Source organism: Elephas maximus, chromosome 13 (genome assembly GCF_024166365.1).
Source record: "Elephas maximus indicus isolate mEleMax1 chromosome 13, mEleMax1 primary haplotype, whole genome shotgun sequence".
Taxonomy (NCBI): domain Eukaryota; kingdom Metazoa; phylum Chordata; class Mammalia; order Proboscidea; family Elephantidae; genus Elephas; species Elephas maximus.
In genome coordinates this window covers 30,268,626-30,295,834 of record NC_064831.1, presented here as the reverse complement: position 1 = coordinate 30,295,834, position 27,209 = coordinate 30,268,626, and the positions used below count along the sequence as shown (strand labels likewise).

Genomic DNA, 27,209 nt, shown 5'->3' with positions numbered 1-27,209 from the left:
TGTCAGGGTAACAGCGTGTCTGAAGGGAGAACTGTCTCGGGCGTTTCCACAGGAACCACTCCCCGCAGGGGCAGGTGCAGCAGGCAGCGAAGCCAGAGAGGAGCCTCCAGGCTGGATGCGCCGGGGCGGGGCAGGTGGGGGTCCCCAGGGAGGCCGCGGGACGTGGTCACCCGGCTACCGCGAGCTCTGGATCAGTCTATTATACATATATTTAAATTAAACAGTACTTAGAGTGGGATAGTTTGTTTTGAGTTTCTTTCCGCTTGCAAAACAGTGCCATTAATTCCTTCCGGTTTTATAAAACCCAGTCCCTCTCGAGGAGCTGCTTGCGCTTTGAAAATGGTCCAGGTCAACCAGGAACTACAAACGAGCCCCACCAGACAGTAAGGTTCTGTTTGCGAGAGCAGTATGGAGAGACGGGAGCGTTGGTGTGCGCGATTAAAATGTGAGGGAAAAGCACTTAGACGGATTTATGTGCTGTGCATAGTGCCCGGGGTATCCCACTAGTGCCCAGCAATCCAGGATAAATAGAGTGGTGCGTTAAGGCTTGGCGTTTGAGATGTAGGTTATGCTAACTGCAAGGCACCTGACTCTTGCTTTGTTTCAGAAATACCGTTGGAAAGAGTATACGATTTATGCTCAATGTGAATAGAAAAGAAAAGAGGAGTTCTGGAGAATTCCTTGGCCAAGACTGCAATTTTAACCTTTTCCTAGTCGGTACCCGCAGGTACTCTCTCTGCGGCATCGCTGGGGCTGAGGCACGGCCGCTGCGGCTGAGCGTGCAGACCTCTGTCCGCAGCCTGTCATCTTTGTGTCTCTTTGGGGGCGGGGGGAACACTGTTTGACATGGCCATTAAACCTGGCAGCTGCGTCGGCGGCACCCGTGGGGAATTTTGAGTGAGCTTGCAGAAAATGAGGGGCTTTCTGTCTGCTTCTCGCGGCCTGAAAGGCGGCTCGACTAGCGCTTTCTCTTCCTTCTAACTACCAGTGGCCGGGGAGTGCGCACACACCGCAAACACAATTGGAAACGTGAGTATTTCTGGCCTCCGCGCGGCCCTCTCGCGGCTTCGTAAGGCGAGGCTAGAGCTGGGACCCGGGCTGTGGGAGGTCCGGCGCGCAGGCCCACCGCGGGGTCCCGAGGAGTGTGCGCCCGCGCCGCGGGGAGGCGAACACACTGCGTTGCAGGAGGCGGCCGGAGTAGCCGGCTTCCTCTCGGCTTGGACGCGAGGCTGGCGCGCGGCTTGGAGACGCAGACACAAAGAACTTCGGGCCTAAGTAGCGGGTGTAGACAGTCCTGCCCTGAATCCTTCGGGTTCTTTTTAAGAAAAGGGAGAAATCTTATTTAACGGTTGACTCGCAACAATGAGATTAGGCTGGCGTTTTCCCGCCCATGGGGACCTTTGTGTGCTGCGCAGCCTCCACCGCGGTGCGTCCTGCAGGGACTCCGGCGTAGCCATGACGCCGGGAACCTGGTCTGAGGCCGGGAGGGCGGCGCCGCCGGTTTCCTTTGGGATTTCAGAGCCTTACCGGCTTCAGGCACTCGCCGCGCCCGGTGCTCGCTCCTTCGCTTCCCCTCCTCACACACTGTTACTCTAAAAGGGCAGACATTTTATGGAGACCAGAGGTAAAGCGAAAGGACCTCAATTCCCTCACTCCTTTCCAAAGTGTGAGTGTGGATATTCCTGAAAGGAGCGTGGTTTCCCCCTACTATTAAGAGCTCAGCTGCTAACCAAAAGGTCGGCAGTTGGAATCCACCAGCCGCTCTTTGGAAACCCTGTGAAGCAGTTCTACTTTGTCCTAATAGGGTCGCTATGAATTGGAACCGCCGGGGTTGGTTTTTTGGTTTTTATTGATTGCTAGAGGGAGTCTTGAAGTTCAACTCGGTTTTTATATTTATTTCTGGACGGGATTTCCAAATTCACAGAGCTGGCATCATGCAAGGGTTTCTCTGTGGTTTTTATATGTCTTAAAGAACCTTGGCTTTTCCTTAGGGGTTTCAAGAGCGTTTAACAGCATCAAGTGGCTCCATAATGTCATGTTCGGTATTTTCTGCGCATTTCGTGGTAGTCAGATTCAGGCCCGAATGTGTGAGTCAAAGAAAGCGACTCTGCTTTTGACTGATGTAAAGCCAAGCTCTAGCAATCTCTGTGGCTCTATCTCTAGATTTGGTATTTGGTGTCTGGTGCCACAGACTAATGGTCATGGAAGTCCTTTCCTTCCCTAGAAGGGCCGACCAGAGCCTGGACTCATCCAGTTCGGGGAGGTGGGCAAGTTGCTTAAACTTTGAGGCTTGTTTTTCCTCATTCATAAAATGAGTATAACAAAGTAGTAGAGTAAAAGACTATGACTTGTGTTGCTCTTCCAGTTTCATCTTCCATTAAGCAGCTTTTCTGTTATTACATGACATTTTAGGATTGGCTTATGGAGGCCTGGTGGCCCAGTGGTTAAAAATCCTCAGCTGCTAATCAAAAGGTCAGTAGTTGGAACCTACCAGATGCTCCACGGAAGAAAGATGTGGCAGTCTGCTTCCATAGAGATTACAGCCTTGGAAACCCTATGGGGCAGTTCTTCTGTGTCCTGTAGGGTTGCCATGAGTTGGAATCGACTCCACGGAAGTGGGTTTGGTTTAGTTTTGGTTTTTAATGACAGCAGGTAGGGAAGAAAGGAAAAAGGGAAAAATTAAAAAATAACTGTCAGAAAAGCAATTATCAAATTGGAACTTAGAAATTGTCTAAAGACAGGACTAACCAACTGACTGTAGACTTGACTTATAGGTAAAGAACTAACACTATTAAAAAAATATTATGTACCTTTTAATTTCACGTATCGGTTGATGGCCCTAGGGAAAGATTGATGTCCCTCTGACCCAAAAATGAGGGTTGATATCAGTGTTCTAATTTGCCCCAAATCTTGGTTTTCTACCCTGGAATGTGGTTTCTCAGATTTCTGCAAATGAGTTCCTTGTTAACCAAAGCCACATTATGATTAAGTAAAAAAAAGTGTTGTGCAAAGAAATTAATGTGATTCTGAAATCTTAAGTATGACATAATAGAACCAGAAACAAATATTTCTATTAAATTCTACTCCAGTGAAATAATGGTTAGGGTACTGTGTCTGGTCTTGGCCCCTGTACTTTAAAAAGAATGGGGAGAAATTGGAGGAAAGGTTCAAAATGGGACGACCAAGATGACTTAATGAAGCAGGAAAGGGAGAGGCTAAAAAAACTGAGGCTGTTTTAGGGAGAGATTAATAGGGGGAGCTTAATTACTATCAGATAACCCTGGTTGGTAAAGTGGTTAAGTACTTGGCTGCTAACCCACTCGACCCCACCAGCCGCTCCTGGGAAGAAAGATGTGGCAGTCTGCTTCTGTAAAAATTTGTCCTGGAGAAGCCAACTCTTCAGACAGGGATTGGACTGGACTATAAGATAGAAAATGATACTGGTGAGGAGTTGAACTTCTTGGCTCAAGTAGACGCCTGAGACTATGTGAGAAACTCCTGTCTGGAGGCTAGATGAGAAGGCAGAGGGGGACAGAAGCTGGCTGAATGGACATGGGGAACAGAGGGAAGAGAGGAGGAGTGTGCTGTCTTATTAGGGGGAGAGTAGCTAGGAGTACATAGCAAGGTATTAGTAAGTTTTGTATGAGAGACTGACTTGATTTGTAAACTTTCACTTAAAGCACAATTAATTAATTAATATAAAAAATTAGTCTTGGAAACCCTATGGGGCAGTTCTACTCTGTCCTATAGGGTTGCTATGAGTTTTTCATTTATTAATATGAAATCTCTACATTTTTAAAGGTTGCAACTAATTAAGAGTAAAACATTAAAAATATACATGCTTGCCAAATAGAACACACCTGCTGAACTGGGCCCACAGGCAGATGAAGCAACTGTAGCTGTAGATTTTTGCCGTCTTTTGGGGGAGGGGCTAGACTAGGGGCTCTCCCAGGGCCTCTTCTAAATTTAGTTCTATTATTTTTTGCTTTCTTTTTTCACTTGAGGGAACTTTTCTTAGCTTTGGTCTTCTCTCTGAAGGGCATGTCTTCCTGGCTGGGTGTCACTTCCCTATAGAGCTCTCTGAATTATTGAATGAAGAAAAATGCCCTAGTTCCTAACCCTACGGATGACCATCCCATCTAGGCAGTATTTCGGGTGCGTGGGGTTGTGACAGTAGCTAACAATGAAAACTCCCTGATTACAGTGTCAGAATGACTGTTGTCATGAGATTATGGTGCCACTGAAGAAGCTACAGAGCCCTGGTGGCGCAGTGGTTAAGAGCTCAGCTGCTAACCAAGATGTTGGCTGTTCAAATCCACAAGCCACTCCTTGGAAACCCTACGGGGCAGTTTTTCTCTGTTTATTTATATAGGGTCACTATGAGTCAGAATTGACTCAATGGCAGTGGGTTTGGTGTTTTTTGTTGAATCTTTAGGATTCTTTATCACTTACGTAAATAGTATTTTTATAAATTCTTACATGTCCAATTGAATTTCTGATTGAAATTTTTTCTTCTCTCTTGCTTCTGGAATTCAAGCTTGAGTACTCCTAAAAGTTTATCAGAAACTAAATACGCTCCTCTCAGTCTGTGGGAAGGCTTTGTCTCCTGAGGTGGCTTGTCAGTAAACCCCCTGTGCCTGTGGTCAGGATGGTCATCCCAGTGCTGTGTTTTGGCACCCAAGCTCTGGAGGACTAGTAGTAGCTCTGAGTTCAATAATGTAGGAAACTGTGTCTGTCCGTTACGGCTATGACAGCTGAACTTTGTGAAAATTCAGGATTTAAAAAATTTTATTACATATATAGATCACCTGTTTTACGAGTGCATTATTTTTCTTGGACATTTTCCTACAACCCCTTATTTTCAGCTATTTTAAGTAAAAGTTACAACTTCACTATGTTTCTAGTTTGGCGATGAGTCATATGTTCCCATTGTTAGATTTCTATTTTACAACTTTCCACAACTGCTTAGTGCAACTTTTAGAATATGAGTCAGTTGCAGTCTTCACACTGTGGTTTTGAAACATCTTTTATGACCTTTCTGAGTGAAATATTTCTCTGAAATTTTCCTCCCTACTTTTCCCATCCCTTTTTCTCTTAATTCCTTTGAATCAGTCTTTGTAAAACATAATAGTGCGAACAGAGTAAGCTCTGTTACTTGACACCCCACCCTTTGCCAAGGTTTTAAGAAGTATCTCTAAGATGGTCCAACAAAAATTACTGATCTCATTAGGATCCCAAAAGGAAACAAAACAGCCTTGTGAGTTACTGTTGAAGTTTCTGGAAGGTGATTGTTTATTTGTTCTCCAGGCTTCGTTTATACAAGGAGGGGAGAAGGTTGGGGGTTCCCTGCCTGGCAAACGACTTCCATTCTCTATTCTTTAGGTCACTTTTAAGTTTCCCCAAGAGGGAGATGGAGATCAGGCCTGATCATCTTGCTAATATGAATTAACTCTTCATTGGCCAGGTTCTTTGGACATCCATTTACTGCCCATTCTCTAGCACTCCAAATAACAAAGGTTTTGTTGTACTTTAAACTAAAATAGCTCCTCTGTTCTAAAACCTCGATACAAAATTTTGAAACGGGGATTATAATCCGTCCTTTATACAGAAACACTACAAGCAAATGTTTTTCACCCCTGTTACTTTTACAAAGGAGCCCTGGTGGTCCAGCGGTTGAAGCGCTGGGCTGCTAACCGAAAGGTCAGTGATTTGAACCCACCAGCAGTTCTGTGGGAGAATCCGGTGGGAACCCCGTGGGGCAGTTCTACTCTGTCCTATAGGGTTGCTATGAGTTAGAATCGACTCGATGGCAGTAGGGATGGGGTATTACTTTTGCAGGCACAGAGGCGAATCAAAGATACACCAAAGCCCTGTGCTAAAAACTAACCTCCTTCATTTGAACGTGTGGTGTCCACTCTTTGGCTGGCACTGTCCTTAGCACTGCCTGCCATACAGCATGTGATATTCATACAGTGCTAACTGAAGTCCTGTGAGGCAGGAATCATTATCCTCACCTTAAAAGTGAGAAAACTGAGGCTCAGAGAGCTGGAATAAATTCTCCAGGATCACCGTCTGTTAAGAAGCAGGTGCACTAAGACCCCTGTTAGTTTTCTTTGTCTCATCTTATAAACTAACGACTGCAAGGTAGGTCCAACAGATTTCCTAGATGCTGGATATTGGGCAGTAATCCAAGGTGGGAAACAATGTCTGAGACCCACTCAAAAGCATACGTAAGGGTTGCTGCCTGGACCACCAGCAAGTAAATGCACTATTGCCCCCAATAGCTGACTAACTATTAAAAAAAAATTAGTGAGTGGAAAATTGCAGTATTTCATTGGAACCTTCCATCCATTGGAAAAAACAGGTAAGACAAGACAGGAAGGAAACACCTAACAAAAGCTTAAGGAAACTTGGTCAGGCTTCGATCATGAGTAAGCCTCAGAAGCCTAAAGCTCTTAAATGAGCACCATGCCTACATTCTGTCTGTGTGGGGCCAAGTCTACCAACTCACTCTTAGGAGAAACTGTTCTCCTCGTTTTTGCCAAATTCTTAAACCTTCAAGGGCAAGTACTGTAGTTCTTAACTCTATCCCAGCCTTTAGCCTGATGTTTGGCATATGGTACATGCTCAATAAATACTTGTTTGAATGAGTAAATGAAAAACAGTAGTTTCTGAGCTGTTGGCAGAACAAGCGGGATGAAAGTGTCTCTGTTGTTGTGAATCTCAGTTAAATTGGTCCCCCGCTAAAAAAGGTAAGGGCACACTCCTGGCCAGGCAGCTCCAGCAGACTACAGGGTTGAAGCCACGATGCCACCTTAAGCAAGTTTTCCTTTGGTTACTGGTGCTGAAGTGGTCAGTTACCCCTGGATCGAGTGAATTAAAAAATGGGCTGGAAGTTGTACCATGTTCTCTAGAATTGAAGGATGGAAAGGGTGTCTTTCTAAAAGGTAAGATTTTTTGGAGATGGACTATTAAGAAAGGTGTAATGTGCTAATGGAGAGTATATGCAGCCAGGTTTAGGACTACTTTGTTTACTTGGCATTATGCAATTAGGTGGTCACTGTAAATTACTGAAACTGGTAGATTATGGATTCTTCAAATCATAACTCAGGTATGTCCTCTGTTATCAGTTGATTGGAGTCCCTGTGTGATTGTTGGGATTTTATGACTGGTGGACCTTCTTTGTAGGGCGATCAGTCAGTGAGCCAGGTTTTTCTTTGGGAGAATTCAAGAGGCAGTGTTTAGAGGATTTTTGTAATGGAGCCATTTAGTTTTTTCTAAGAAGACTCAGAAGTCTCCTAAGAATATTCCTACTTAGGGTGGAGAAGATGGATTTCCGCCATTCTGAAATTATGCGTGGGAACAAATGCTGGAAGGCTTACTGTTTAGTATACAGACTTCACTTTACTTCCAGCTCTCAGTTTGGTGTTCCTCCAACTCACAGGGTTCTGTCTGGAGACCTCAGATTAAATTTCTCCTCTTGAGTGAAAGCTGTTCTTTTTAAAATTTTTCCTTTAATCACAGGGCAGGCTGGGGGTGTGTGGTAGAATCAGCCATATAGTGATTTCAAGAATTTGAACTCTAGCCAGAATGTTTGGGTTCAAACCTTGGCCCTTGTAGTTACTAGCTGTATGACCTTGGTCAAGTTTCCTAGGCCCTACACTTGGTGCATCCGTGCTAAAGTAAACAACACAAAGCCCAGCAAGGTGAACAACACTTTTGGATGTCGTTTCTCTTTATTCTGAGCTACATATTTTGTATTTTTAAGATGCTTTGTTTTTTTTTTTTAAACACAAAACCAAACCAGTGAAAGCACAAAGGAACACAACTGCACACATGATCTTTCTACGAAGATGGTATGGAGTTTCCAACTGAAGTAATACATTGTTCACAGAATTTGGCAGTAAGAAAAGGAAAAAAATCTCCAAACAAGAAGCCCATTGAAAAATACACCATGACGTAAATATGGTGCAATGGCAAACTTCAGGAAAAAGCCCTGAATGAAAATTTTATGTTACAAATGTGTCAAAAGCTGTCCAAAATGACAAAGAAACGATGTTTATTTTAAAGTCATATTCAGTTTACAGTGTGTGACTTTACCCTTGCAGCCTTTAACAAGTTACTTGTTTTCAGGTTACTGCAATGCTTAGCGTGGAATATTTTTACCTCTGGGATGCGTATAAAACTATGGGGTTGCAGAGAATCCTACACCCCATAGAGTAACTGGAAGGGGAAGAGCAACTGCCCATAGACAAAGTGTAGGAGAGAGTTTGCTCAAACATCACAAACTTCACATAATTTGAGAAGAGGACACAGGTCTAGGGTTCTATCCTCTCATGGGCTTAGCATAGCAGGGTGTCATGGATTAAATTATATCCCCTCAAAAATGTGTGTATCAGCTTGGTTAGGCCATGATTCCCAGTATTCTGTGGTTGTCCTCCATTTTGTGATTGTAATTTTATGTTAGAGAGGATTACAGTGGGATTGTAACACCCTTACCTGGTCACATCCCTGATCCAATGTAAAGGGAGTTTCCCTGAGGTGTGGCCTGCACCACCTTTTATCTCTCAATAGATAAAAGGAAAGAGAAGCAAGCAGAGAGTTGGGAACCTCATACCACCAAGAAAGAAGCACCCGGAGCAGAGCGTGTCCTTTGGACCTGGGGTGCCTGCGCCTGAAAAGCTCCTCTACCGGGGGAAGATTGATGACAAGGACCTTCCTCCAGAGCCGACAGAGAGAGAAAGCTGTCCCTCGGAGCTGACACCCTGAATTTGGATTGTAACCTCCCAGACTGTGAGAGAATAAATTTCTCTTTGTTAAAGCCATCCATTTGTGGTATTTCTGTTATAGCAGCACTAGATGACTAAAACACGGGGGTTGTTGAAAATGGTCCTCAATTTCTCCACCCAGAATTTTTTTCTTCAGAGATTCTGGCTCTGAAGCATAAAAAATGACAAAATAAGTAAGTATTTGAATAACAGAAAATATAAAGATGTGTGCTTTCCAAGGCTGATGTTGGCTTTTGGTGAGGTATCTTTGCCAATTTCTTTGTCACTTTCTTTTTTTTTTTTCTTAATTATTGATTTATCTGTGATAATAAGAAACAGAAAAAATATAGACAGGTACTTAAAAAACATTTTAAATAGGAAAAATGTCAAAGATATACATACAAGGGTACTGTTGTTAACATTTGTTTATGATATTAATTTATCTACCTCAGGGGATCGATGGAATAAGTTATGTTATATCCTTAACTAGCATATTATGAAAACACAAAAACAGATGAGCTTATGAAAGAAATATTTCCTCAAGGAAAGTTATCCATGCTATATTATTGGTAAGAAGGCAAAAGAAGTTATAAATCACTGTGCATTTTCTGTTTTAATAAAAACTGTGTGTTTTATGTGTTTGTCTAGAAAACTACCGGGTATCATCCTAATTGTTAAGGAATTATCCCAAGTAATCATCTTTGTGTGGTAGGATGATACGTGATAGTTGAATTTTTGCAAAGAACATCTATCTATTCCTTTTGAACCTAGAAAAGAAATGTATATAGCCCTAAAGTGACCAAAAAGCAGACAGTGGGAAGCATGTAGTTAGAAGAAAATGACCTTAATAATGTATATATTGGATAATCATAATGATTTGAGATTAAACCTATAGAGACTTTCTTTTTTTCTTTTTTTATTGTACTTTAGATGAAGGTTTACAGAACAAATTAGTTTCTCATTAAACAGTACACATATTGTTTTATGAAATTGGTTAACAACCCCACAACATGTCAACACTCTCCTTCTCAACCTTGGGTTCCCCATTACCAGCTTTCCTGTCCGCTCCTTGTCCCTGAGCTGGTGTTCCCCTTTAGTCTTGTTTTGCTTTATGGGCCTGTCCAATCCTTGGCTGAAGGGTGAACCTCAGAAGTGACCTCATGACTGAGCTGAAAGGGTGTCCTGGAGCCATACTCTCAGGTTTTCTCCAGTCTCTGTCAGGCCAGGAAGTCTGGTCTTTCTTTTTGATTTAGAATTTTGTTTTTCTCTAGCTCTGTCCGGGACCTTCTGTTGTGATCCCTGTCAGAGCAGTCAGTGGTGGTAGCCAGGCACCATCTAGTTGTACTGAACTTAGTCTGGTGGAGGCCATGGTAGATGTGGTCCATTAGTCCTTTGGACTAATCTTTTCCTTGTATCTTTAGTTTTCTTCATTCTATCCTTGCTCCCGAAGGGGTGAGACCATCGGGGTACCCTAGATGGCCGCTCACAGGCCTTTAAGACCCCAGATGCTACTCACCAAAGTAGAATGTAGAACAGTTTCTTTATAAACTTTATTATGCCAACTGAGCTAGATGTTCCCTGAGACCATGGTCCCCACAGCCCTCAGCCCCGCAATCCGGTCCCTAAGGGAGATAAAACTATAGAGACTTTCTTTGAAATAACTTAAAATGTTATCCTGAGTTTCCATTTTCTCCAGCAAATCCAGTTTAATAGGTTTAAAGACGTAATGTTTATGAAATTAGAGAGGGTAGTAGTATATAGTAGTTGATTTTACTGCATTGCTAAAAGGTGTTTAAAATACAATCTCCAAGTGTTGATTTTTCACAATCTAGTACTTACTCAAATTCTTTAAAAGATTTTTATGTGATATTAATTCTGTAGGCATTTAAGTATTCTCTTCAAGAAAGCAGTATGTACTGAAGAACCAAAATGTTGCTCTTCCTGACACAGTTGGGACAAGTATTTTAGGCAAATTCTAATTCTTTTTTTATTTTTTTTGTTAAAATATATGTAAGAAAACACACACGCTCATTCAACATTTTCTGGGTGTACAGTTCAGTGACATTAGCTACATTCTTCACAGTGTGTCACCATTCTCATTATCTTTACCCATATTGTTTCACCACCATTAACTTAGACTCTCTGCCCCCTAAAGTTCTCTGTGTTTTACAGTTACGGTTGTCTATTTGATCTCATATAGACAGTTCTTTAGGAGAGCACACTGCTGGAAGTGAACGTTCTTTATTAGTTGAGTTAAACTGCTGATTAGTTTAAAGACGACTTCATAGGATAGTTTTGGTTCAAAGCTTAAAGATTATCTCAGCGCAGTACATTCAATGGTTCCCCCAGTCCCAGAGGTCCAGTAAGTCTGATTTCTATAAAAATTTTAAATTCTGTTCCACATTTTCCCTCCTTTGAATCAGGATCCATCTGTTGGGTCCTTGAGCAAAACACTCAATAATTGTAGCTGGGCACTACCCCATGGTTTTGGTCTCATGGCAATGGAGGTAGTAGTTCATGGAGGCAATTAGACCTGCAGTCATTTCCTTCTCCATGTCCTGGGTCTTCTTCCTCTGCTGTTTCAGGTGAATAGACACCAATTGTATCCTAGATGGCCGCTCTCAAGCTTTTAAGACCCCAGGCACTTTTCACCAAGTTAGACGGTAGAACAGAGACTCTAAAAACAATACTGTATTAGGCCAATTGACTGGACAGACCCTCTAAACCGTGACCTTAAACCTTCATACCAAGAAAACTCATCCTATGAGGTGTCAATAGTGGTTAAGTGCTATAGCTGCTAATCAAAAGTTTGGCAGATGGAATCCACCAGGCGCTCCTTGGGGACTCTATGGGGTGGTTCTACTCTGTTCTGTAGAGTCGCTTTGAGTTGTAATCAACACAACAGCAGTGGGGTTAGGGGTGGGGAGGAGGATGAGGTGTTTAGTTGTACCTAAGCAGTATCAACTGTTGTCTCTCTCTTTTATTTATTATTGTTATTAATTCTAACGAGCTCTCCCCCCATGTGTCTGTCAGTTTTTCATACTGTGGGGGCTTGTGTATTGCTGTGATGCTGGAAGTTGTGCCACTGGTATTCAGATACCAGCAGGGTCATCCATGGAGGACAGGTTTCAGCTGAGCTTCCAGACTAAGACAGACTAGGAAGAAGGACCCGGCAGTCTACTTCTGAAAACATTAGCCTGTGAAAACCTTATGAGTAGCAGCAGAACACTGTCTGATATAGTGCTGGAAGATGAGTCCCCCAGGTTGGAAGGCACTCAAAAGATGACTGGGGAAGAGCTTCCTCCTCAAAGTAGAGCCGACCTTAATGAGATGGATGGAGTAAAGCTTTTGGGACCTTCATTTGCTGATGTGGTGTGACTCAAAATGAGAAGAAACAGCTGCAACCGTCCATTAATAATTGGAACCTAGAATGTATGAAGTATGAATCTAGGAAAATTGGAAATCATCAAAAACTAAATGGAATGCATAAACATTGATATCCTAGGCATTAGTGAGCTGAAATGGACTGGTACTGGCTGTTTTGAATCAGACAATCATATAGTCTACTATGCTGGGAATGGCAACTTGAAGTTGAAGGGTGTTGCATTCATCATCAAAAAGAACATTTCAAGATCTATCTTGAAGTATAAGGCTGTCAGTGATAGGATAATATCCATACACCTACAAGGAAGACCAGTTAATATGACTATTATTCAAATTAACCCACCAACCACCAAGGCCAAAGATGAAGACATAGATTTTTATCAGCTGCTGTAATCTGAAATTGATCAAACATGCCATCAGGATGATTGGAATGTGAAAGTTGGAAACAAAGAAGAAGGATCAGTAGTTGGAAAATATGGCCTTGGTGACAGAAGCAATGCTGGAGATTGAATGATTGATAGAATTTTGCAAGACCAACGACTTCTTCATTGCAAATACCTTCTTTCACCAACATAAACAGCGACTATACACATGGATCTCGCTAGAGGGAACACATAGGAGTCAAATTGACCACATCTGTGGAAAAAGACAATGGAAAAGCCCAATATCATCAGTCAGAACAAGGCCAGGGGCCGACTGTGGAAAAGACCATCATTTGCTCATATGCAAGTTCAAGCTGAAACTGAAGAAAATCAGATCAAGTCCACGAGAGCCGAAATACAACCTTGAGTATATCCCACCTGAATTTAGAGACCATCTGAAGACTAGATTTGATACACTGAACACTAGTGACCAAAGACCAGACAAGTTGTGGAATGACATCAAGGACATCATCCATGAAGAAAGCAAGAGGTCACTGAAAAGACAGGAAAGAAAGAAAAGACCAAGATGGATGTAAGAGGAGACTCTGAAACTTGATCACAAATATCAAGCAGATAAAGCATAGGGAAGAAATGATAAAGTAAAAGAACTGAACAGAAGATTTCAAAGGGCAGCTCGAGAAGACAAAGGAAACCATTATAATGACATGTGCAAAGAGCTGGAGATGGAAAACCAAAAGGGAAGAACACACTTGGCGTTTCTCAAGCTGAAAGAACTGAAGAAAAAATTCAAGCCTCGAGTTGCAATAGTGAAGGATTCTATGGGGAAAATATTAAACAATGCAGGAAGCATCAAAAGAAGATGGAATACACAGAGTCATTATACCAAAAAGAATTATTCAATGTTCAACCATTTCAAGAGCTAACATATGATCAGGAACCGATGATACTGAAGGAAGAAGTCCAAGTTGCTCTCAAGGCATTGGCAAAAAACAAGGCTCCAGGAATTGATGGGATATCAATTGAGATGTTTCAACAAATGGATGCAGTGCTGGAGGTGCTCACTCGTCTATGCCAAGAAATATGGAAGACAGCTTCCTGGCCAACTGACTGGAAGAGATCCATATTTATGCCTATTCCCAAGAAAGGTGATCCAACTGAATGCACACATTATCAAACAATATCATTAATATCACACACAAGCAAAATTTTGCTGAAAATCATTCAAAAAACAGCTGCAGCAGTATATTGGCAGGGAACTGCCAGGAATTCAGTCTGGTTCCAGAAGAGGATGTGGAACCAGGGACATCATTGCTGATGTCAGACGGATCCTGGCTGAAAGCAGAGAATACCAGAAGGGTGTTTACCTGTGTTTTAGTGACTATGCAAAGGCATTCGACTGTGTGGGTCATAACTAATTATGGATAACATTGCGAAGACTGGGAATTCCAGAACACTTAATTGTACTCTTGAGGAAACTTTACATAAGTCAAGAGGCAGTTGTTTGGACAGAACAAGGGCATACTGATTGGTTTAAAGTCAGGAAGGGTGTGCGACAGGGTTGTATCCTTTCACCATACCTATTCAATCTGTATGCTGAACAAATAATCTGAGAAGCTGGACTATATAAAGAAAAACGGGGCATCAGGATTGGAGGAAGACTCATTAACAACCTGCGTTATGCAAATGACGCAACCTTGATTGCTGAAAATGAGAAGGACTCACTTACTAATGAAGATCAAAGACCACAGCCTTCAGTATGGGTTGCACCTCAACATAAAGAAAACAAAAATCCTCACAACTGGACCAATGAGCAACATCATGATAAACGGAGAAGAGATTGAAGTTTTCAAAGATTTCATTTTACTTGGATCCACAATCAACAGCCATGGAAGCAGCAGTTAAGAAATCAAACGATGCATTGCATTGGGTAAATCTACTGCAAAGGACCTCTTTAAAGTGTTGAAAAGCAAAGATACCACCTTGAAGACTAAGGTGTGCCTGACCCAAGCCACGGTATTTTCAATCGCATCATATGCATGTGAAAGCTGGACAATGATTAAGGAAGACCAAGGAAGAAACAACACCTTTGAATTGTGGTGTTGGCGAAGAATATCGAATATACCGTGGACTGCCAAAAGAATGAACAAATCTGTCTTGGAAGAAGTACAACCAGAATGCTCCTTAGAAGCAAGGATGGCGAGACTGTGTCTTATATACTTTTGACATGTTTTCAGGAGAGATCAGCCCCTGGAGAAGGACATCATGCTTGGCAAAGTACAGGGTCAGCAGAAAAGAGGAAGACCCTCAACGATGTGGATTGACACAATGGCTGCGATGAGCTCAAGCATAACAACGATTGTAAGGATGGCGCAGGAGCGGGCAGTGTTTCGTTTTGTTGTGCATAGGGTTGCTATGAGTTGGAACTGACTCGATGGCACCCAAGAACAACAAGCCCTGGTGGTGCAGTGGTTAAGCGCTTGGTTGCTAACCAAAAGGTTGGCGGTTCAAACCCACCAGCTGCTATGATGTGAAGGAGAAAGATGTGGCAGTCTGTTTCCATTACAGCCTTGGAAACTCTGTGGGAAGTTTTACTCTGTCCTATAGGTTTGGAAACCCTGGTAGCATCGTGGTTAAGTGCTATGGCTGCTAACCAAAAGGTCGGCAGTTAGAATCCACCAGACGCTTCTTGGAAACTCTACGAGGCAGTTCTACTCTGCACTATAGGGTCTCTATGAGTCGGAATCAACTCGACGGCAGTGGGTTTGGTTTTATGTGGTTTCTGTGACTTGGAATTTACTCGACAGCAATGGATTTGTTATTAATTCTTTTGGCTGTTGTTATAAAATTATATATAACACTGTATTTGTCACACAGATTCTTGAAAGAAATGTATCCTGTGACTTGCTTGCCTCAGAAAATGTAGACTCACACTCATGCTTTAATGGATAGACTTAACATATCCTGTTTGCTTTACTCAATGAGCTCTACACTTGTCATCCAGGATACAAGTCTTAGTTACCAGATTATTCAAAGGCAAACTGTAATGTGCCCTGATTATTACCATTTTTTCTTTACTTTGGTATGTAAATTTTTATTTTGATTTAACTTTATTTGACTATTTGAGGTAACATTTTCTGACCTGTTAGTTTCCTGGTATGATTCAAGTTTTATAAACACATACAAGTGTGTGTGTGTACATGTGTGTATTTGTGTATAATGTATATATGAATGCATATGTATTTATAGAATGTTTAACAACAACAAAAAAAGATATTCCTAAATCATAGCATTTGTAAAGATTTTGATGAAGATGCCAGCAAAAGTTTCTCCAGCCTTCCAAATAGTCTGTAGTTGGAACGGATTGACTTTCTAATAATTTCCAAAGGTCTGTGTGTGCCACCTGTCCATGCCTAAAGAGGTTATATTGAAACTCATGTACGTTTTCACCTGCATCACAGTACTCTGTGTGAGGAGGGGTTATGTGTCTCTCCACAGTGGCCACCCACACAATCAGGTACATTCTGGCTTAATCTACGTCTACAAAACAGATATGTGCTTGCATGAGCGACCATAGGAGAGCCACTCTTTGGAAACCCTATGGGGCAGCTCTCCTTTGCCCCATAGGGTCTCTATGAGTCAGAATCGACTCAACAGCACGGGTTTTTGCAGCTGGGTTGTGGATGGTACATTTCAATCCACTGCATAGCAAAATACATGCCGAAGTGAATGGCCTGATTGTTGGGCCAACAGTGGTTAGCCTTTTAATAAAAAGAAGACAACACAAAGCAAGATATGATTTAATCAAGCCCAGTGATGAAGTAACTTTCATTTGGAGTGAACCTAGCAAGTTAATCTACCTGAATGCATTCGTCACTATCCCGATTGCCACCTTTTAGAAGTGGGAATTCATTTAGAAAATAAATCAGGATCGTTTGGTATTCCTTGAGCACTGGGAAGGGCATTGTGTGTGCTCTGTAACAGGACTCCAGCCTGGTGAGCTTCAGGAGGATGGTGGAGGGGAGGAGGGGGTTGGAGCAGGATGCTGGGAGGAGTTAGTTTGCAAAGCATCTGCTACATAGATGCTTTCTGGTTTTTTCTTATTTCTTCTTTTTTAACCCTGCAGTCTTGCCACAGCAACCCCAAAACACAAGCTGGTTAGCACCGTGCAACTGTGTTTTGAGTGCCAAGCACATTCATCCACATGTTAAATTGTGGGCAAACTCTGGAGCTTTTATTCCTCTTGGAAAATTCAGTGGGGATTAGGTGGGCCTGAGAAGCCTATCCAGAAGCTCTGAATCTGTTGGGCAGACTGGGCCCTAGACAAGGGAGCCCAGCTGGGGGTGAAACCAGCTGTCCCTCAGCACACCAGGCTGTTAACTCTTGTTCAGACTATGCCATCCCTAAGAAAGGAGTGCCTTTTCTAATTGCACCCAACTGGTGGTGGGCACCCCAGAGCAAATGATAACGTTAGCTATTGTCATTGACTCTGGATCACGTGGCAGGCACTGTTGTTAGTTACCATTGAATCGATTCCAACTCAGGGCAATCCCATATGTGCAGAGTAGAACTGCTGCATAGAGTTTTCAAGGCTGTGACCTTTTAGAAGCAGATCACCAGGCCTGACTTCCAAGATACCTCTGGGTGGGTTCAAACCACCAACCTTTCGGCTGGTAGCTGAGGGTTTAACACTTTGTGTCACCCTGGGGCTGTGGCAGGTATTAGATTGGGTAGGGTCGATATGAGTCAGAATTGCTATGATATGGTTTGGTTTTGGCTTATTGTTCTCTTACTCAATATTCATAATTAGCCCACAAAGTAAGTACTACTATTTAGCTGCCTTCTGTAAATGAAGAAACTGCGGCTTAGAAAAATTAAGCAGTTTACCCAAGGTCACCTGGTTAGTAAGAGGTAGAGCCAGCTTTAGAACCCAGGCTGTCTAACAGTCGCCATCAAGTCACTTCTGACTTACGGCAACTCCACGTGTGTCAGAGTAGAACTGTGCTCCATAGGGTGTGCAGTGGCTGGTTTTTTCAGAAGTATATCACCAGGCCTTTCTTCTGAGGTCGTTTGGGTGGACTCAAACCTCCAACTTCTCGGTTAGATCCAAGCATGTTAACTGTACCGCCTAGGGACTCTGCTGACTACTGATCCCAAAAGTTTAATCACCATAGCCAGCCTCTGGGATACCCAGCATCTGGGATATCCAGCATCTGGGATATCCAGCATCTGGGAAGGGTCAGTGTTTTCCAAGCCCAAGTGGCCAAATATAAACCATAGTCAGTATTTATCCTTGCAGATTTGATATTTGATAGTATCTTAAATACCTCTGGACCCCTTACCATACCTACCACAATGCTTTTAACACAGTGGAGTTTCTGTAAATATGGATCAAATTGACTCATTAGGAAAAGGTGGCATATCCTTATTCAAGGGACTGAGATTGTGAATTCAGTGACTTTTACATTTTTTTCTTTGAAAATGTTTAAAATTACACAACAGTAGAAAGAATAATATAATGGCTCTCCATGAATCCAAACCTAGCATCAACAGTTATCAACATTTTGCCAATCTTACTTCCCCTCCCCCAGCTTTTTTTTTTTGCTGTTTTGTTTTTAACTGATGTTTTTTAAAGCAAATCCCAGATATGTCTTTTCACCTGTAAATACTTCGGTTTGGATAGCTAACAGATATGGACTTAAAAAGAAAAAACATAACCACCATGCAATTATCACACCTAACAACATTAACAATGTTTTTTTTTATTGTGCTTTACATGAAAATTTACAAATCAAGTCAGTCTCTCATGCAAAAATTTATATACACCTTGCTATGTATTCCTATTTGCTTTCCCCCTAATGTGACAGCATACTCCTTCTCTCCACCCTGTATTTCCCGTGTCCATTCAGCCAGCTCTTGTCTCCCTCTGCCTTCTTATCTTGCCTCCAGACAGGAGCTGCCCACATAGTCTCATGTGTCTACTTGATCCAAAAAGCTCACTCCTCACCAGTATCATTTTCTATTCCATAGTCCAGTCCAGTCCCTGCCTGAAGAGTTGGCTTTGGGAATGGTTCCAGTCTTGGGCCAACAGAAGGTTTGGGAGAATTAACAATAATTTTTTATATCTAATACCTAGTCTAAGGAGCCCTGGTGGTGCAATGGTTAAGTGCTCGACTGCTAACCCAAAGGTTGAATCATGGTGTTGACGAAGAATACTGAACGTGCAATGGACTGCCAGAAGATTAAACAAATCTGTCTTGAAAGAAGTATAGCCAGAATGCTCCTTGAAAGCTAGGATGGTGAGACTTTGTCTCACGTATTTTGGATGTGTTATGAGGAGGGACCAATCCCTGGAGAAGGACATCATACTTGGTAAAGTAGAGGATCAGTGAAAGAGAGGAAGACCCTTAACGAGATGGATTGACACAGTGGTTGCAACAATGGGCTCAAACATAGCAACGATTGTGAGGATGGCACAGGACCGGGCAATGTTCATTCTGTTGTACATAGGGGTGCTATGAGTCCGAACCAACTCAACAGTACCTAACAACAACAACAAGACAATCTTTACAGAAGCACATAGCCAGGCATTTCTTACGTGATGCTGTAGGGTGAGCTCAAACTGCCAGCCTTTGGGTTAGTAGTAGAGCACACACAAACCATTTGCACCCATAATACAAAATGAGACTAAACGGGCATGCTAGCCCAGGGGCAAGGGCTAGAAGGCAGAAGGGGATAGGACAGTTGGTAATAGGAACTCAAGGTCGAGAAGGGAGAGTGTTGACATGTGTGGTTGTTAACCAATGTCATAAAACAATACTTGTTGATTGAGAAGCTAGTTTGTTCTGTAGATTTTCATCTAAAATGCAAAAAAAAAAAAAAAAAAAAACACCCTTGCCTTCAAGCCAATTCTGACTCAGAAGCACCCTAAGGACAGAGTAGAACTGTCCCATAAGGTTTCCAAGGAACGGCTGGTGGATTTGAACTTCCAAACTTTTGGTTAGCAGCCAAGCTCTTAACCACTGAGCCACTGAGCCATCAGGGCTCTTCTATTACATTAGTTAAGACTTAATTCAGCTGTAATAGAAAATCTACAATAACAATAGCGTAATGAAGAGTGAAACTTGTTTCTCTCTCATGTAAAAGGTATTCAGAGGTGAACGGTCATGAAGTTGTCAGGGTCTAGGGCTTCATCTCTTTTGTTGTTTGGGCATCTTCAGCAAATGACTTCTATCTTATGGTCCAAGATGGCTGCTTAAGTACTAGCCATTTTCCCACATTCTAGCTAGCAGGAAAGGAAAAGGCTTGAGAAAAAGGGGGCAGGGGGACAAAAGGGCACAGGTCAGTTGTCATAAGACAAGGTTTCCTGAAGGTTGTCCCTCAGCATTTCCATGTACATCATTGACTAAAATATCATCTCATGTCCAGTTCTCTAGAGAAACAGAACCAGTTAGATATATACCATAGAGGAATTAGTTCATGTATCGTGGGGGCTGGCTAGTCCAAAATCTGTAAGTCAGGTGAAGGGCTAGAAATTCTGGCAGTCTTGTGTCACAGATTGGTGGGTCAGGTGGTGGAGGAGAGTGAGAAATCCTGGCAGCATGTCTGCTTATAGTCTGGAGACAGACTCCTTCCTAGGAAAACTAGTTTTGCTCTTAAGGCCTTCAGCTGCTTGGATGAGGCCCACCCACAATGTGGATATAAGGCCCATTGATTTAAATGCTAATCACATGTAAATATGATGGCAACATGTAAACTAACAATAGCTTAAAAAAGTGTTTGGCGAAACAACTGGGAACCGTAGCCTAGCCAAGTAAAAAAAAAAAAAAATTTTTTTTTTTTACTAAAACACATAAAACTAACCATCACGTGATCACAGTTATCTGCAAGGGAACCTGGAAAATAAAGCCCTTATTCTAGGTATTTCTAAAAAAAAAATTCTGGGTCCCCTTAAATATCAACTCACCAAACTCACTGCCGTGGAGTTGTTTCCAACTCGTAGCAACCCTATAGGACAGAGCAGAACTACCCATAGGGTTTCTAAGGCTGTAATCTTTACAAAGCAGACTGCCACATCTTTCTCCTGTGGAGTGGCTGGTGGGTTCAAACTGCCAGCCTTTCACTTAGCAGCCAAACGCTTTAACCACTGTGCCACCAGGGCTCCTTGCTTAAATATCAAGGTGTTATCATATGAAGAAGAGGAGAATAGGTGGTGGGCAAACAGCCGACAGTCTCTATCACACCAGGTCACATTACGGAAGACGTTGTAGCCATACCTTCTGCCCTGGCAGCCCCCACAAAGCTTGTGACCCCAAGAGCCCAACTGGGCTGTCTGGATGGCCCTAACTTGTTGGTGCAGTTCAGTTATGCAGTGGGTGATGTTTGTAGACTAGAGGTTCCATAATCCCCTGCCATATAACAGTGCACACACACACACACATAAAAAAAACACACCCCTAATTTCGCCAAACCCTGTGCACTTGTGAGATACCCACTTGGCAATGACCAATTCTCCACTTGTTGAAAATGAATCCCTCATGTGGACCTAGTCTGAGGTTATTGTTAGATCCCATCGAATCGATTTTTGACTTATAGTGTCCAAATATGACAGAGTAGAACTGCCCCATAGGTTTCCTAGGCTGTAATTTTTACGGGAGCAGATCATCAGGTCTTTTCTCCTGTGGAGCTGCTGGTGGGTTCAAATCACCAACCTTTTGGTGAGCAGCCAGCTTTTAACCATTGCATCACCAGGGTTCCTTCTGGTCTAAGGAACAAACTGTAAAATATAATGAAGAGAAAAATGAATCAGAGTAAAGGCTCTAGTCCCTGCTAACAGCTTTCTGTGCTTAAAGGATATCTTAGTTATCTAGTGCAGCTAGAAAAGAAATACCACAAGTGGACGGCTTTAACAAAGAGAAATTTATTCTTTCACAGTCTACCAGGCTAGAAGTCTGAATTCAGGGTGCTGGCTCCAGGGGAAGGCTTTCTTTCTCTGTCATCCCTGGAGGAAGATCCTTGTCATCAATCTTCCCCGGTCAAGGAACTTCTCAGCACAGAGACACTGGGTCCAAAGGATGCGCTACTCTCCTAGCTCTTGTTTCTTTGTGGTATGAGATCCCCATGTCTCTCTGCTCGTTTCTCTCTTTTATATCTCAAAAGAGATTGACTTAAGACACAACCCAATCTTGTAGAATGAGTCCTGCCTCATTAATGTAACTGCCTCTAATCCTGCCTCAGTAACATCATAGAGGTAGGATTTACAACACATAGAAAAATTACATCAGATCACAAAATGGTGGACATTCATACAATATTGGGAATCGTGGCCTAGCCATGTTGACACACATTTTTCAGGACACAGTTCAATACATAACACATTTCATAGCCTTCTCTTGGAGAGTCACAATACATATTAGTACATTAAAGTCTCTGAGAAGTCCTGCTTAATAGGAAAGTCTATTTAATTCAGAGTCTCCCAGACTCATTTCACCAATTTTTACCCCCTTATATCATCTATTTTCTTCTCTCCCGTACAGCCCACCTTGGCAAATACTATATCAAGGCAATTTTTGGGATGTGAAGCCCATACTGAGCTGCCTTTAGCTTCATTCTGAAACAGTGATTCTGGACTTTGTTCATTTGTATTCCATAGAAAACGGGGCTTACGTCGCTGTTTAAGCATAATGACAAAGTTTTTCATATGGCTGAATTTGGAAGCAAATTCCCTGTGGGGGAAGGTGGACTGACACTTGAGTTTTGTATTTTGTTTTTAATAATATTTTATTATGTTTTACATGAAGGTTTACACAGCAGTTTAGGTTCCCATGCAACAACTTCTACACAGATTATTCAGTGACATTGGTTACATTTTCACCATGCATAAACATTCTCATTATTTCCCTTCTGGTTGTTTCATTCCTGTTAACCTAGTTTCCCTGACCCCTTACATTCTCATCTTTGATTGAAAGTAATTGTAGACTGTTTGGTCTTATATAAGTCATTTTTTAAAGGATCACAGTACTCATGGGTAATATTCCTTATTTTGTGAGCCAGTCTGTTATTTAGCTACAAGGTGACCGCAAGTGTTAGTGTTGGTTCAAGGTGTGACTAGTATCTCAGGACAATAGTCTTGGGGTGTCCTCTAGCCTCAACCAGTCCAGTCTGTTTTTTGTCATTGTTAGTAATTGTTTTAGGAATTTGAGGTTCTGTTCCACATTTTTCTCCCATTCTATCAGGGTCCATGTATTGTGGCCCTGATACCAGAGATTTTTAAAGCGGTGTTTAGAACATCAGCACCTTCTTTGTGTCTGTATGGCAAGCTGCAGGCAGTGACAGTGGGTGTAAACATCAATGTCGTCGTCCTCCGCCCTCCAGCACTCCCATGGTAAGATGTTTATTGCTGGATCAGTAGGGTTAACTGAACAATCAACATTGTGGCCCTGGGGTTCTCTTCTAACCCAGGAGAGGAAATGACAGATATTTTCACTCTCCATGTGAAGCCTGCAGAGAAGGCAATGGATGTGCTTTCTCTTCAGAGAATGAAAGGATAACCCTGTAACCTTGCCTCCCAGCAGCTAACTAAACAAAGGGAATTGTTTGTCTTCACTAATTAACAGCCCTATTAGCTCCATGCATTTTTGGGGTACATTTTTAATAATTTTGCTTTATAACATATAAGGCTTTATTTTGTGAAGCTCATGGCACTTGTCAGATCCCATCTCATTAATTTTTATCATACCGGTAGGATGCCGGCATTATTATTCTTATCAGGAAAATGGAGGCTCAAGACAACCTCAGGCCATGTAGCTAATTGGGGACATGGCCAGAAGCAGACCCGAGAGCTCCGGAGTGCTGGTCCCAAGTCTCAGCTGTCAGCGCACACAGCCTTTGAGAGGCCAGCTTTCAGTGTTGCAGTCTGGCTCTGAAATATTAAAAAAAAAAAAAAATCCTTTGGGAAAAACACTAAAACTAACCACTCCTCTGCCAGTTCCTTTAGGTATCCCACAGAACATTCATTCATTCATTCTGTAAATATACATCAAGTGTCTACTCTGTGCCAGACAACGTCTTGCATGCTGGCGTGCCCTGGCCCTCAAACACACGTGCCTATACACTTGTCTCCTGTGTCTCAAGGAGCCTGGGAAAGACATGCTAAGCCCGGCCCTGACCACCTCAGCCTGCTGGGACTGGAGAAAAGCAAGAGGGTCTGAGGAAGAGGAACTCAAGGAGAGTAAGTACTTACAGTTGTAATAAAAATGATAAGTGCTAACTCTTCCTTAATGAGTCCTAGCTTATGTATACTCATAACAACTCTGTGAGGTAGATACTGTTATTAAGTCTATTTACAGATGAGGAAATACAGGCCCATGGCATTCAGTGACTTGCCAAGGCCTCACAGTAAGGGTGGGGTTCAGTCCAGGCAGTAACCACTACGCATTCTGCCTCTCTAGAAAGCCTTTAAGAGGCAGATGAGGGAAAGGGGACAGTTCTGGGGGCCCTACAGGCTCTGCTCACATGCGTCAGGATAGAGGACGGGTACCAGCCAACCAGGCAGGGACCATGTGAAAGCCAGGCTCTGTGACAGCCGTTTGAGCAGAATGAGGGCTTGCTTGTCCCTCCTTGCCCCAGAGGACAGATCAGGTAGACTTATCACAAACAAAGAGCTTTGAGACCAAGAGCCATGTGCCTCTGCATCCTGCCCCCTCCCAGTCTGAGGTCAGCTCTGTATGGGTTACGGGGCCAGACGTGCTCAGGACACAGAAGGTGCCCAGCTCAGCCCACCTGTGCCACATCTCAGTGTGGAACTTCCAGGTCCGTGGTATCTGGGACTCAATTTTCTTATCTGTAAATAACACACACCCCATAGGGTTGTTATTAGGGTGGAGTGAGTTAATACATGTGAGTGAAAGCAGCGAACCCTGTGCCTGCCGTACGATAAGCGCCTCAGTGTTAGTACTCTGAGACAAGCGTTCATTTTCAGTATTTGGGATGCAAAGAAATATAAAATAGTTCATGTTATGATTTTGTGGATTTCTCCCCAAACCCATTAGTTGTTTCAGAATAATTCAATTTTTGAATAAAATTATAAAAATTGCTACTTTACCCCAGCCTCACTGGCCTCCTTTCTGTTCCTCACTCTCAAAAAGTGCTTCCCTACCTCAGGGCTGTTGTGCTTGCTGTTCCTCCTGCCTAGGATGTTCTTCTTACAGCACTTTACATGGCTGGCTCCTTTCCTTCCTTTGCATGTCCCCTCCTCAAAACTCCTTTCCTGACCACGCCGCTTAAAATGGCCTCCGCAGACACCCTCTATTGCAGCACCCGAGTTAATCCCTCACAGCAGTTGTCCCAGGCTTCAGTCACATCGTTTGTTTGTTTCTCGTCAGGGATTAAGCTTCTCAGGGAGCTTGTTTGCTGCGGTGTCTCCAGTGCTCAGCATGGTGCCTGAAATGTAATAAAGACTGGATGCAGGAATGAATGGACGTCAAATGGGTGGTGAATGACAAGGGATGGCTCAGGGTGTCTGTCCCCAAAGCCTGTACCCCACTGCACGGCCGTCCCACAGATTCCGCTTCCTCCGGGGACTGTCCTGCCCTTGCTGGCACAGAGCCCCTCTGTCCTCTGAGCACACAGCCTTTGTGGTCTGTGCCATCGCTGGGTGGGACCACGAGCTGCTGCTGGCTTCTCTCTTACTCTGGTCTTCATGATTTCACCGTTGCGGTACTCCCTATGTCCCATGTCAAGGCCTGATTTCCCCAGCTGGATTGTACGTGTCCCTGGAGGTTTGGTATTGTGTGGAGCAGAAGGGCAAGTCACCTGCGGAGGGTGTACATGAGGGGTGTGCAGGAGGGCTGGTATTGTATGGAGCAAAAGGAGAAGTCACCTGTGGAGGGTGTGCATGAGGGGTGTGCAGGAGGGCTGCTTTAAGAGAGGGTTGCGACAGTGACAGGAACTGTGTCCAAAGCCCCAGCTCCGAGCGTAGGTTCTGGGAATCTGAGCTAGACCCCAGGAATGGGGCATGACTGTCCAGAGGCTGTTGTTGTTAGCTGCCATTGAGTCAGGCCCCTCACCCCCCGCACTCATGGTGACTCCACATACAATAGAACGAGACACTGTCCAGTCCTGATGCATCCCCGTGATCAGTTGTGGGTCAGACAGTTGTGATCTATAGGGTTTTCACTGGTTATAATTTTTGGGAGTAGTTTGCCAAGCCTTTCTTCCTAGTCTGTCTTGGTCTGGAAGCTCCACCGAAACCTGTTCAGCATCATAGCAACACACGGCCTCCACTGACAGAGGGGTGCCGGCTATGAGTGAGGGGCCTTGGCCAGAAATGCTACCAGCTTTCCTGCATGGAAGGGGAGGATTCTACCACTGAACCACTGCTGTCCCCCCACCACCCAGAATGCTGTAGAGGAAGGGAAAAAGATGATATGAAATCAGGACTGGAGGCAAAGCTCAATCTGAGAACTAAGCAGATAATACCCCAAAGCATTCTTCTGTAGGACGGGCAGAGGATGGGCAGAGGGTGAAACTCCTGTGTGAGGGTGGGGTGTGACCCAGATGCCTGATTAGCACGAGCGCCTATAGGAAGCCCAGGTGAGAGAGGGGCCCTGGAGTGCAGGGGCTTTGCCTCTGGCTGAGAAAGAACCAGGGGCTCCCTGTGAAGGAATATGGAAGAAGGTCCGAGATGACAGATGCGTGAGATTAGGACCACTTGCAGGTATGAGTTAGAACCTTTCGGACCTCTGTTCTAGTTCCAGCTCCACCACTTAGGTCAGTCATCCTGGGCAGGTTTCTTAACTTCCCTGAGCTTCACCTTCCTCATCTGTACAATGAGGACAGCGATATAGGCTACCTCATAGGGTCTAACTGGAAGACCCAGAGTAAAGCACATAGTACAACTCAGTAGTGTCCCGTCTGCCACAGGCGAGGGCAATGCTGCACGGTGACGAGCTTCCAGAAGTGATTTTAGTTCATGGGAAGAGACAAGGAAAGAGAGACAGAGAGTGTCTTAGTTTCTTAGAGCTGCTGTAGCAGAAACACCACAGGTGGATGGCTTTAACGAATACAAATTTATTTTCTCACAGTTTAGGAGGCCAGAAGTCTGAATTCAGGACACTGGCTCTAGCGGAAGTCAGTCTGTCTGTCTGCTCTGGGGGGCAATCCTAGTTTCAGCTTCTCTAGCCCTGGTGTTCTTCGGGTCCTCAGAGATCTGCACGTGACGACTGTCTTTCCCCATTTGTGCTTGCTTCTGTCTGTGCCTCATCTGCTCTTCTTATAACTTTTCATAACTCAAACGTGATTAGATTCAAGACACACCCTACTCTTTTTTGGCGTTATTAACATAACAAAGAAAACCCTATTCCCTAATAGGATTACATCCACAGGTATAGGGGTTAGGATTCCAACACATATTTTGAGGGACACAATTCAATCCATAACAGAAAGTGAGAAGTAGCTTAAGTAGCTTAAGTGACAAGAAGTCCTCTGGGCACTTTGAGGAGAGCCCTGTTCTCCCCAGCTGTGACCTGGGCTTTTGGTCACAGGTATAAGGATGGATGACTTCAGCATTGCTCCCCTGACCCTAGTCATTGGCCTTGAGGTGACAGATATTTCACTGTGTGGAATTCCTTTGGAATTCACAAGGACATTACCATCAGTACTGCTGCTTTTATCTTCT

General features: G+C 43.3%; 1 protein-coding gene across 1 annotated transcript in view; it reads left to right on the top strand.

Moving 5' to 3' along the window:
• The first annotated feature begins 829 nt into the window (after positions 1-829).
• The window catches only part of TRIM2 (tripartite motif containing 2), a 198,858-nt gene continuing 172,478 nt past the window's right edge, over positions 830-27,209 (top strand). The window contains exon 1 of the mRNA XM_049852752.1: positions 830-1,029. The gene's annotated coding sequence lies outside the window, so the exon portion shown is untranslated. The remainder of the gene's footprint in view (positions 1,030-27,209) is intronic.